Source organism: Hylaeus anthracinus, unplaced genomic scaffold, assembly GCF_026225885.1.
Source record: "Hylaeus anthracinus isolate JK02 unplaced genomic scaffold, UHH_iyHylAnth1.0_haploid 12002, whole genome shotgun sequence".
Lineage (NCBI taxonomy): Eukaryota > Metazoa > Arthropoda > Insecta > Hymenoptera > Colletidae > Hylaeus > Hylaeus anthracinus.
The window spans coordinates 17999831-18008727 of NW_026534349.1; the positions used below are offsets into that span (position 1 = coordinate 17999831).

Below are 8897 nucleotides of genomic sequence, written 5' to 3' on the forward strand. Positions count from 1 at the left end.
ACGCACGCACGCACGCACGCACGCACGCACGCACGCACGCACGCACGCACGCACGCACGCACGCACGCACGCACGCACGCACGCACGCACGCACGCACGCACGCACGCACGCACGCACGCACGCACGCACGCACGCACGCACGCACGCACGCACGCACGCACGCACGCACGCACGCACGCACGCACGCACGCACGCACGCACGCACGCACGCACGCACGCACGCACGCACGCACGCACGCACGCACGCACACGCACACGCACACGCACACGCACACGCACCTGTTTGTTACGACGCTCTAGATTTGTTGTTTAGAAGAACGAACGATTGCAAATATATTGAGATGATCCTCGAAATTTGTTTCTCTGTCCCATCAGATGAAAAAAAGAAATTTGTCTCGATGATACGCCAGAGCAAAAGTACCGCACGCAGCAGAGCATTCTTCTGAGCTTTTTGCTACGCTACTGGCCGAATGTCGCTCATGAAACGGTATACAATTTTCGTGAATACATATAATAAATTATAGAAAAATGATATTCAAGCTATTTCGGTATCTGGGCAAGAGTCCCACTTTAGGCACGATATAATTTTTCTTTATTGGATATAGCGTATCGTTTCCTTAGTGGATAAACCATGGAGATAAAGCCAAAATTCTTTTGATATCAAGATACATCGCGGGGAGAAGAAAGGCGAGGGACGAAGGGGTACGTCCTTCGTGAAATTCTTCCTCACCCTTGTCTCGAGCTACCAAGGAAGCTGTATTAGCCGACGGTATCTTGATATCATCCGAGGAACTTGCCAACTCCTTTATACAGACATTTATTTTCTGGCATATCTGTTACGGCCAAGTGGCAGTCTCGCAGATTGTACTACTTTGCTTTGCCCAACCTACGTTCCCTGCGTCAACCGCTCCATTTCTTCTTCCAAAGAACTTGAACGACCGAAGAAAAACATAATCGTGCGTCATCCGTTACTGCTGCGCGATATAGTAATTACTTTTCAGATGAAACCTTATGAAAGTCGTCACTTTTCGAACTTGCAACTATTTTACGCAACGATTAAACAAATTACATCAGAGAAGAGAAACAGAATATTTATTATATCTCAAAACTTGGTTTTACTTGTTTTATTTGTAAACAATTGACCTTTTCAACTATTTTTTTTCCTTTTATTCGTAGTTAATCGCGCGATAATTGGGTTGTTCGGAAAGTAATTTCTTATTTTGTCCACCAGAATGATTACTTATAGATACTTTTAATCAGCCACTTTCGCTCCAAACCGTGTATGTTTATGTCTTTTTAGTAAATGTAGAAGAATGTATGATAAATGCAAAAATATATAAAATATCAGCAATAAACTACACTTTACACTCTCTAGGAAATAAAACGTGCTTTCATTTAAATTCAACTTCTTTATTTGAATCTGTGGATATACATTTACGTATATACATATATATATGGGGCATTCCACGCCAAACGGTTTCAAAAACTTTTTTTTTTATTTTCTTATTTCTTTGGTATTTTTTAGTACCCCTCAAAAGAGGCTTCTTGGTCAATTTTTAGATTTTTCGGATCACTGGTTCAAAAAACATCGTATTTTCAAATAAACCGCTCTTTTTTTGGTTTTTTTGCTCGTAACTTTCTTAATAATGGTCGAAATTCAACTTTTTTTTTCAAAATTTTTGTCATGAAATGGGTTTTACAGAAAAAATTTTTAAAAAATATTGAAAGTGTTTTTAATCGAGATTTTTAAATTTTAAGTTTTTAATTGTGTTTTTAGAACTGTGTGTACCCTTCGATTTTCTTGAAGATTTTCTATTTTAAACTTCTATCCATCCTGCAACTTTTAAGTCCTGTTCGGTAGTGGGCCTTCTATAATTACTATTCTTTCCTTATTTTTAAAAATTAAAAAAATTTTTTTCGCTATAAATTATTATCAGTACCGATTTTTGACACTGTATACTTTTTTTTTTACTTATTATAAATTGATTTCGATATTTGTTTGTTCTGAGTAGGGATTCAAAAGCAATAAGTAAAAGATAATTCTATTTATGAGCAATTATAACAAACATTTTTATTTATTTTCGTGTTCTTTTAAAAATTGTACATAAACGATTGTTTTTTGAACTAGAGCACTGCTTAGTTAATATAGCTCCGTCGCTTTTTGGAATAATTGTATGTAATTTTTGAATTCCCGTAATGGTCTTAGCTGTATTGTATCGCAAATCTCATCTTTCTTTTGCTTCTAAGTAGTCTATTTCAGGTGAAAATTTGGTAACAATATTCGGTAGACTTGTTGGTCTCGATGCCCAGTTATACAACTCTTGTACTGTTGTTATTTGGTCATCAATTGGCCGTTGAAGGCTTGCTCTCGCTGCTTTTCTTTTAACCGTTCCTCCAATACCATTACATGGCCCCTTACCATGTGCTGTTACGAAATAATGCCACTCAGTGTCTAAGTTGAAGTCCTCTTTGTGATAATAAATATTAACGAAATTCTTGAAGTTTTTAAATTGCTGCGGTGTTCCATCCGAAAAGTAAAAAACTTTAGCTGCATTGGGAACTAACTCTTTTATAAAATCGGTAACAATTTTCAGATATACATAAACAGCGACAGTGTCATGATTATTGTTGTCAGATATGATGACTAAACTTCGGTGAGTAAGTTCGCCGTTCTGCTTGAAATAGATTACAACAGGAAAAATCGTTGCTTGATTATTGTTCCAATGAAACCCTGGCCCTGCATCCTGTATCACAAAAGCGTAATTTTCTGCAAAATCGCAAACGGCTAAGAACTCATTATCCTGCAACGATTGTTTTGTTTGTTTCATAAAAGCCGATTGTTGTTTGGCAATAAAATCATGCGATAATAAATTGTGAATATGATTGGAGAATATTTCGACGAATTCTGAAGAGTTCTTCATAATTGTTTCAAGACTGCAACGAGGATTAGATACCCAATATTTATATGAGATATCATGTTGGCCATTTTCATCAAATGAGGTCTCTTAGACATTTTGAAGAACATCAATCTCGGGACAATGCTTACACTTTGATAAGTAACAATCAGATGATGGATTGGCACATAAGATAATTTTGAAGCAATCACTAAAGTGCATTAAAGGATCTGTTAGAAGACCAGTTAAAGCTGGTAAATTAGAACCTGTCAAAAAACAAAATGATTAAACTATACAATTTAAAAATATAATTTTACTTACCTAACATCATGAGTTTGACGTTTTGATGGATAGAACAAACACAAACAGTATGAGTGCCAACAGATCCGGCAAGTACACAATGCACAGGTCTTAATGATGCAAAGCTAGAAAATCCTATCAGTTCATTTGGATATTGTTCCTTGAAAGTTTGATACAATTCTTTTAAATTACATAAGATAAGTTTTTTCTGGATGTGCTCTCTTTGTCCTTCACCTCTTTTAACAGAAACAAAATCTTTCTTGCCAGATCAATTTATACTAATATCATCCCTTTGATAAAATTCTATAACCTTGGATTTAATTTCGTTAGTTAAGGGTCGTCCTTTTTTTCTTTCTGACATCGACAAAATCCCTTTATTTTCTTTCAAATGTTTTGACACTATTGCCATATGTTTTGTAGCACCCATTACGTCACAAATCATTTGTATGCTCCAATCAGAAGGCAATAGTGTCAAAATTTGTAATTTTTCAGTTCGATTAGTAGTTGGATCATCAAATTTAGTTTTAAGATTTTCTAGAATGTTCTGGTAATTAAGTGAATTCTCGTAATTGTTACATTCATTATCTAAACTCAATAGTCTCGCACAAGTAGAACAAATATCATTATATTTGCTACTTAAATAAGATGGATCGTTTACTGCATATTTATTCAACGGCGTTATATTTAATGAAAGCAAAGCTTGATTAATTACAGGTAATTGAGTACCAATATTCAACTCTAATGAAAAAAATTAAACCTGAAGAAAATAAGTTATGAGTGAATATTGACGCAGATGTCAGACAGCTCTCAGTCTCATTAGTGTCGGCACTTACACTTTCCAATTTTCGCTCGCTAGGCTGTGTGCCTATTATCGATATTTCGAAAGCTAGGTACTCTATTTGTGACTTTAAAAAATTACATTTCTTTAAATTTATAGTTAGACCAGCATTTCTAAAGGCATCAAATACTTCGCTCAACCGAGTCAGTCCTTCGTCTACAGTCATGCTAGGAATAATAATATCATCAAGATGAGCTATTACAATATCATAACGCATCGCGCCTAACACCGTTTTCATAAGGCACTGAAAGACTGCAGGAGCATTACACAAACCGAAAGGCATCCTTGTGAACTGGTAGTGCCCGTCCGGTGTCACAAAAGCCGTTTTGTCTCTCGAATCTCATTCTACTTCAATCTGGTAGTAACCACTAAAAAGATCTAAACTTGTGTAATACTTCTGTCCCTTCAGTCTATCTAATTGATCGTCGATACGGGGTAATGGATACCTATCTTTTACGGTAGCTTTGTTGACGCCGCGATAATCGATACGCATGCGTATCTCGCCGCTTTTCTTCCGAACCAACAGTACTGGACTAGCAAACAGCGACGTGCTATCCTCAACAATATTGGCTGCCTTTAACTCAATAGTCATATCCTTTAACTGCTCCCTTTCGTAGTATGACAATTGGTATGGTCGGTAAATTACGGGTTTATCTGAAACAAGCTCGATACGCATAGTTGTTCGATTCGCTTTGCCTACCTGCCTCAATGTTCGCGCTACTAGATCGCGGTTATCATTTAATACAACCAGTAGTTTCTCCGCTTCCTCGCCCGTGAGATCGGTGTTGACTTCCTCTGGTGTTACCACTTCCTCGTTGACCTCGTGCTGCGATGTTTCTTCCTCGCAGCCCTCTGCACGGGAGACGGTGTCTCCGGAGCTGATCGCCAACGTCTGTCCCGTCATGTTCAAGACAGGCAGAACTGTTTTTCCCTCTCCGTCCATGGCGACGACGCATCTCGGGATGGTTGAACCTCGTTCGCGAAGACCTCCTTCGATGAACAGCTCCTGGTTCGGGGCACCCCCCGCAATTGTAACGTGTGCCAAATAGTTATCTGGAATAACACACATTTTATCAGCATGGAGCACGTTCTTTTTCGCGTATTGTGCCTCGATCTGGAAGGGGTTGTCCTCTCTGTCCGTTATCCGCAGCTCCCCTATATATATAAATTTCGTGTAATCGTTTATCTTATGTGTTCCATCGTTATTTATTCCAGCCTGTACAAAGTTTCTTAAATAGAATAACATTTACTTGAAACGATTGTTAGGAATTTCGAGACAGCTCGCCTAAACATTGGCGCACGGACGACAGGGCGCGATGTTGCAACGCCAGGCCCCGTCATAAATAACGTCGAAGGCCCTTTAAGAGCCTTCATTGACAAGGCTACGCAAAGACTTTCCCAGGCCGGGAAAGTCACTTCTTGGCCAGCTATCGTCGTATACAGAGCTCCACGAATAAACTCTCATTGTTAAAGAATATTCGGCGTTTTATACCTTGCGTTTATTTAATCGTTTTACAAGTCAGAAGTGAGATATATCAGGTGCCCTTTTCGCGAACATTTGTGTGATCGCGAGTGACACTGTCGTGCAATTTTGACGTTTTCACGCAATTGTGCCAGTGTCAAATTACGGAATAGTGCAGTGACTGTGTTTGTGCCTGGTGTAAAGCGACAAACAATGGGTCGATCAGGTGAAAAATCACAGAAGCGTGCACAAGATTGTTCACGGGGACGTTCGCGCGAACGTGAACAATCAAGAGAGCGAGGATCGCGGAGTGAAGGAGTGCGCGATCATTCGCGAGATGATTCGCGAGGGCGACTCTCGTACGGATCGGAGGATCGTTCTCGGGAACGGAGTAAGTCCCCGAAATATGATCAAGATAGTTCGAGAGGTCGAAATGCTTCGCGGAGGCGAAAACGCGACGTGTCGCGAAATGATCGGCGACGATATTCGTGGGATGATTCGATGGACGGCGATCGGGAATCGTCACGGGAAGAGTGTCCCAGTGATCGAGTACGAAGTGTGGCGCGAAAAGTGTCGCGTGACCGCACGTGAAACGTCTCCAGCGAGAATTGGACAGTGTTCGGCATAGACCGTTGGGAGACGATTTCGCGGTTCCAAAGTTCGATCCGTCGCGAGATGACGCGGACATTGAACAGTGGGTGCATCAGGTCGACCGACTCGCGCGACGATATCTGTGGAGTGATGATTACACGGTCATCACCGTCGCGCGCGGGTTAAAAGGTCATGCTCGTCGTGTGTATGATGAGGAGATGCGTGACGATATGTCGTGGGCGGTGGTGAAACGCACCTTGATTCGGCGTTTTAAAAGACCGCTGCCATTCGCGCGTTTGCTGAAAGAAGCAGCGACGTACACGGCGAGTCCCGGGCCCAACTGGGAGATTATTGTTTTGAGAAACTCTTCACGACGATGCGGGGCACTTAGGACTAGAAAAGACTGCGGCGGAACTGCGATAATTGTTGATTCGCGAGATAAAATTGCGAGGCAGTAGAAAAGGCGCTACGATTAAGACCTTCAACCGAGCTATGACCCAAGAACCGAGCGCACGAATACCAAGCAGATAATAATCCATAGTTGTGAGGTTTGTTATGAATGTGGTGGCCTTTGATTACAGAGTAGAACCATCCATGCGTGTCGACGGATACGAGTTCGTCACCGAGAGGTAGATGGAAGGACGTGAGTTGCAGCAATGATGTCTAGCCGCTGGTGAATGGTCATGATTCTGCTGCTGGGTCAGTAGTGGACGCTGGTCATTACTGAACATCGATGATTTGCCTGCCATCGGGCTGGGAGTGACAGCTGGTTGCTCTCAGACGATGAAGAGACCGATATTACGGCAGTGGTGCTAATTTGATTACCACTGCGTGATTGTTCCGAATGGCTGGGTCAGTAGTGGACGCTGGTCACTACTGGATGCCGATGTGCCTATAGCTGTTGAGCTGAAGGTGATGTTTGGATGCAACCTGAGTACGTCGACGAATGTCTCGCGATGAGGCATGATTTTGAATCGTCGACAGTCAACGCAGTTATTAAGGAGGAAATTCCAGATAATTGCGGACCTTCCTGAAAAAAAGGGAAGTAGAAGGGCAAAACGGTGCTTGCAGCTGAACGGCTGAAACTTTGGGTTGCGGCCATTGAATAGGGAACTATGAGAAACTAAAATTTTTATGTTGATCAGTTCTCAGGTGATGGAAGGGGACCGGCTCGTGGCCATAGGTGGTCGGTGCCGTCGCCCACGGAACATGAGGTTAATGAGCAGAGCTGGAGGGCGAAGCCCGCTGAAGGGATCCAGACACCGACGTCCGAGTCACCAAACGATGGTAGGGACTGGCCACGACGAAGATTTGCGTACCATTCACGGGATAGTGATGTCTAGCCACTATCGAATGGGTCGAGATTTGGTAGTCATGACAATGGTGATGTCTAGCCACCGTTGTATGACAATATGTGTACCATTAAAGGGATAGTGGTGTGTAGCCACTATCGAGTGGTCCCATGTTATGCCGTCAGGCCGATAGTGATGTCTAGACGCTATCGGATGACGATGAAAGAGATATCACGGTAATGGTGTGGTGCACCATTACGTGATTGTATGGATTCAGCGTGAGGCCACGCAGAGTTGCTGTTGAGCAACAGAAGGACAAAATCATCAACGTCAACGGAGAACCAAGGATGTCGGCGAATATCTTGCGACGAGGCATCGTTTTGAGTCGTCGACAGCTGAACAGTGTTATCTACGTCGTCATGGAAAAGGAGAGAAAGGCCGAATAATCGTGGGCTTTCTTGGAAAAGGGGAGTATTGTTGTAGAGAGACCTTTTTGTTAATAAAAGAAAGGTCTATACAGAAGGTTTTTGGACAACTTTAATAAACCGGCGAGATACTTAGGCCAGTCTTTGATTTTTGTGTTACAGAAAACGACGTAAGCAAAGGCTAGCCAAGACGAGGAGGACATTGCATGAGGACAAGCGAAAATGCAGGCTGGCCGAGTGTTAGGAATTTCGAGACAGCTCGCCTAAACATTGGCGCATGGACGACAGGGCGCGATGCTGCAACGCTAGGCTCCGTCATAAATAACGTCGAAGGCCCTTTAAGAGCCTTCATTGACAAGGGTACGCAAAGACTTTCCCAGGCCGGGAAAGTCACTTCTTGGCCAGCTATCGTCGTATACAGAGCTCCACGAATAAAATCTCATTGTTAAAGAATATTCGGCGTTTTATACCTTGCGTTTATTTAATCGTCTTACACGATTATGTTAAAAAGCACCACCAAAAAGATTGTCAAAGGTATTGGACTCGAATGGTCAATATATAATTGAATCGAGTATTTGAATATTAACATAATATGTCCTTTTTTGCGTGAACAAAGAAATAAAATTATTTTCCGAACAACCCAATACAAATACTACAAATATTTTTATTTCGATGATTCGATCCCACAGTAGAGGATTTGTACAACTTTGAAAAAGAACATCTATTTCCTGTGTTCTTTTCTCTTTCGAGTATATTTTTGTAATTCTCGGACCCTCTAGAACTTTAGTTGAGGAACGACGGCAAGTGCAACGGTGCGCGCTGTTTCGACTCGACTCTGAGGCAGGAGGTTAACTGTATATGTAATAAGAAGTATGGTAAACTATATTTTAACTGAGTTACATTTCCTAACTGAATAATGCAGCAAGATACAAGGTAATTCTTCATATCGTTGTACAGTATAATGTAGCAAAATATAGTATAATAAAAAATATTCTTGGAAAATAAAGCATAATACTACTAAATACAGAGTATATAGTTTAATTTGAACCTTGAAAATCCTTGACGTCATATACATAAGTGATTAATTTGGCGTG

General features: G+C 41.4%; 1 long non-coding RNA gene across 1 annotated transcript; it reads right to left on the reverse strand.

The window, feature by feature from the left end:
- Positions 1–1145: 1145 nt before the first annotated feature.
- On the reverse strand, positions 1146–3929 carry LOC128892348 (uncharacterized). Its single transcript, XR_008461068.1, has 2 exons — positions 3217–3929; positions 1146–3161 (listed from the first exon to the last, which is right to left on the reverse strand). It is a non-coding gene; the product is annotated as an uncharacterized LOC128892348 (long non-coding RNA).
- Between the last annotated feature and the right edge of the window lie 4968 nt (positions 3930–8897).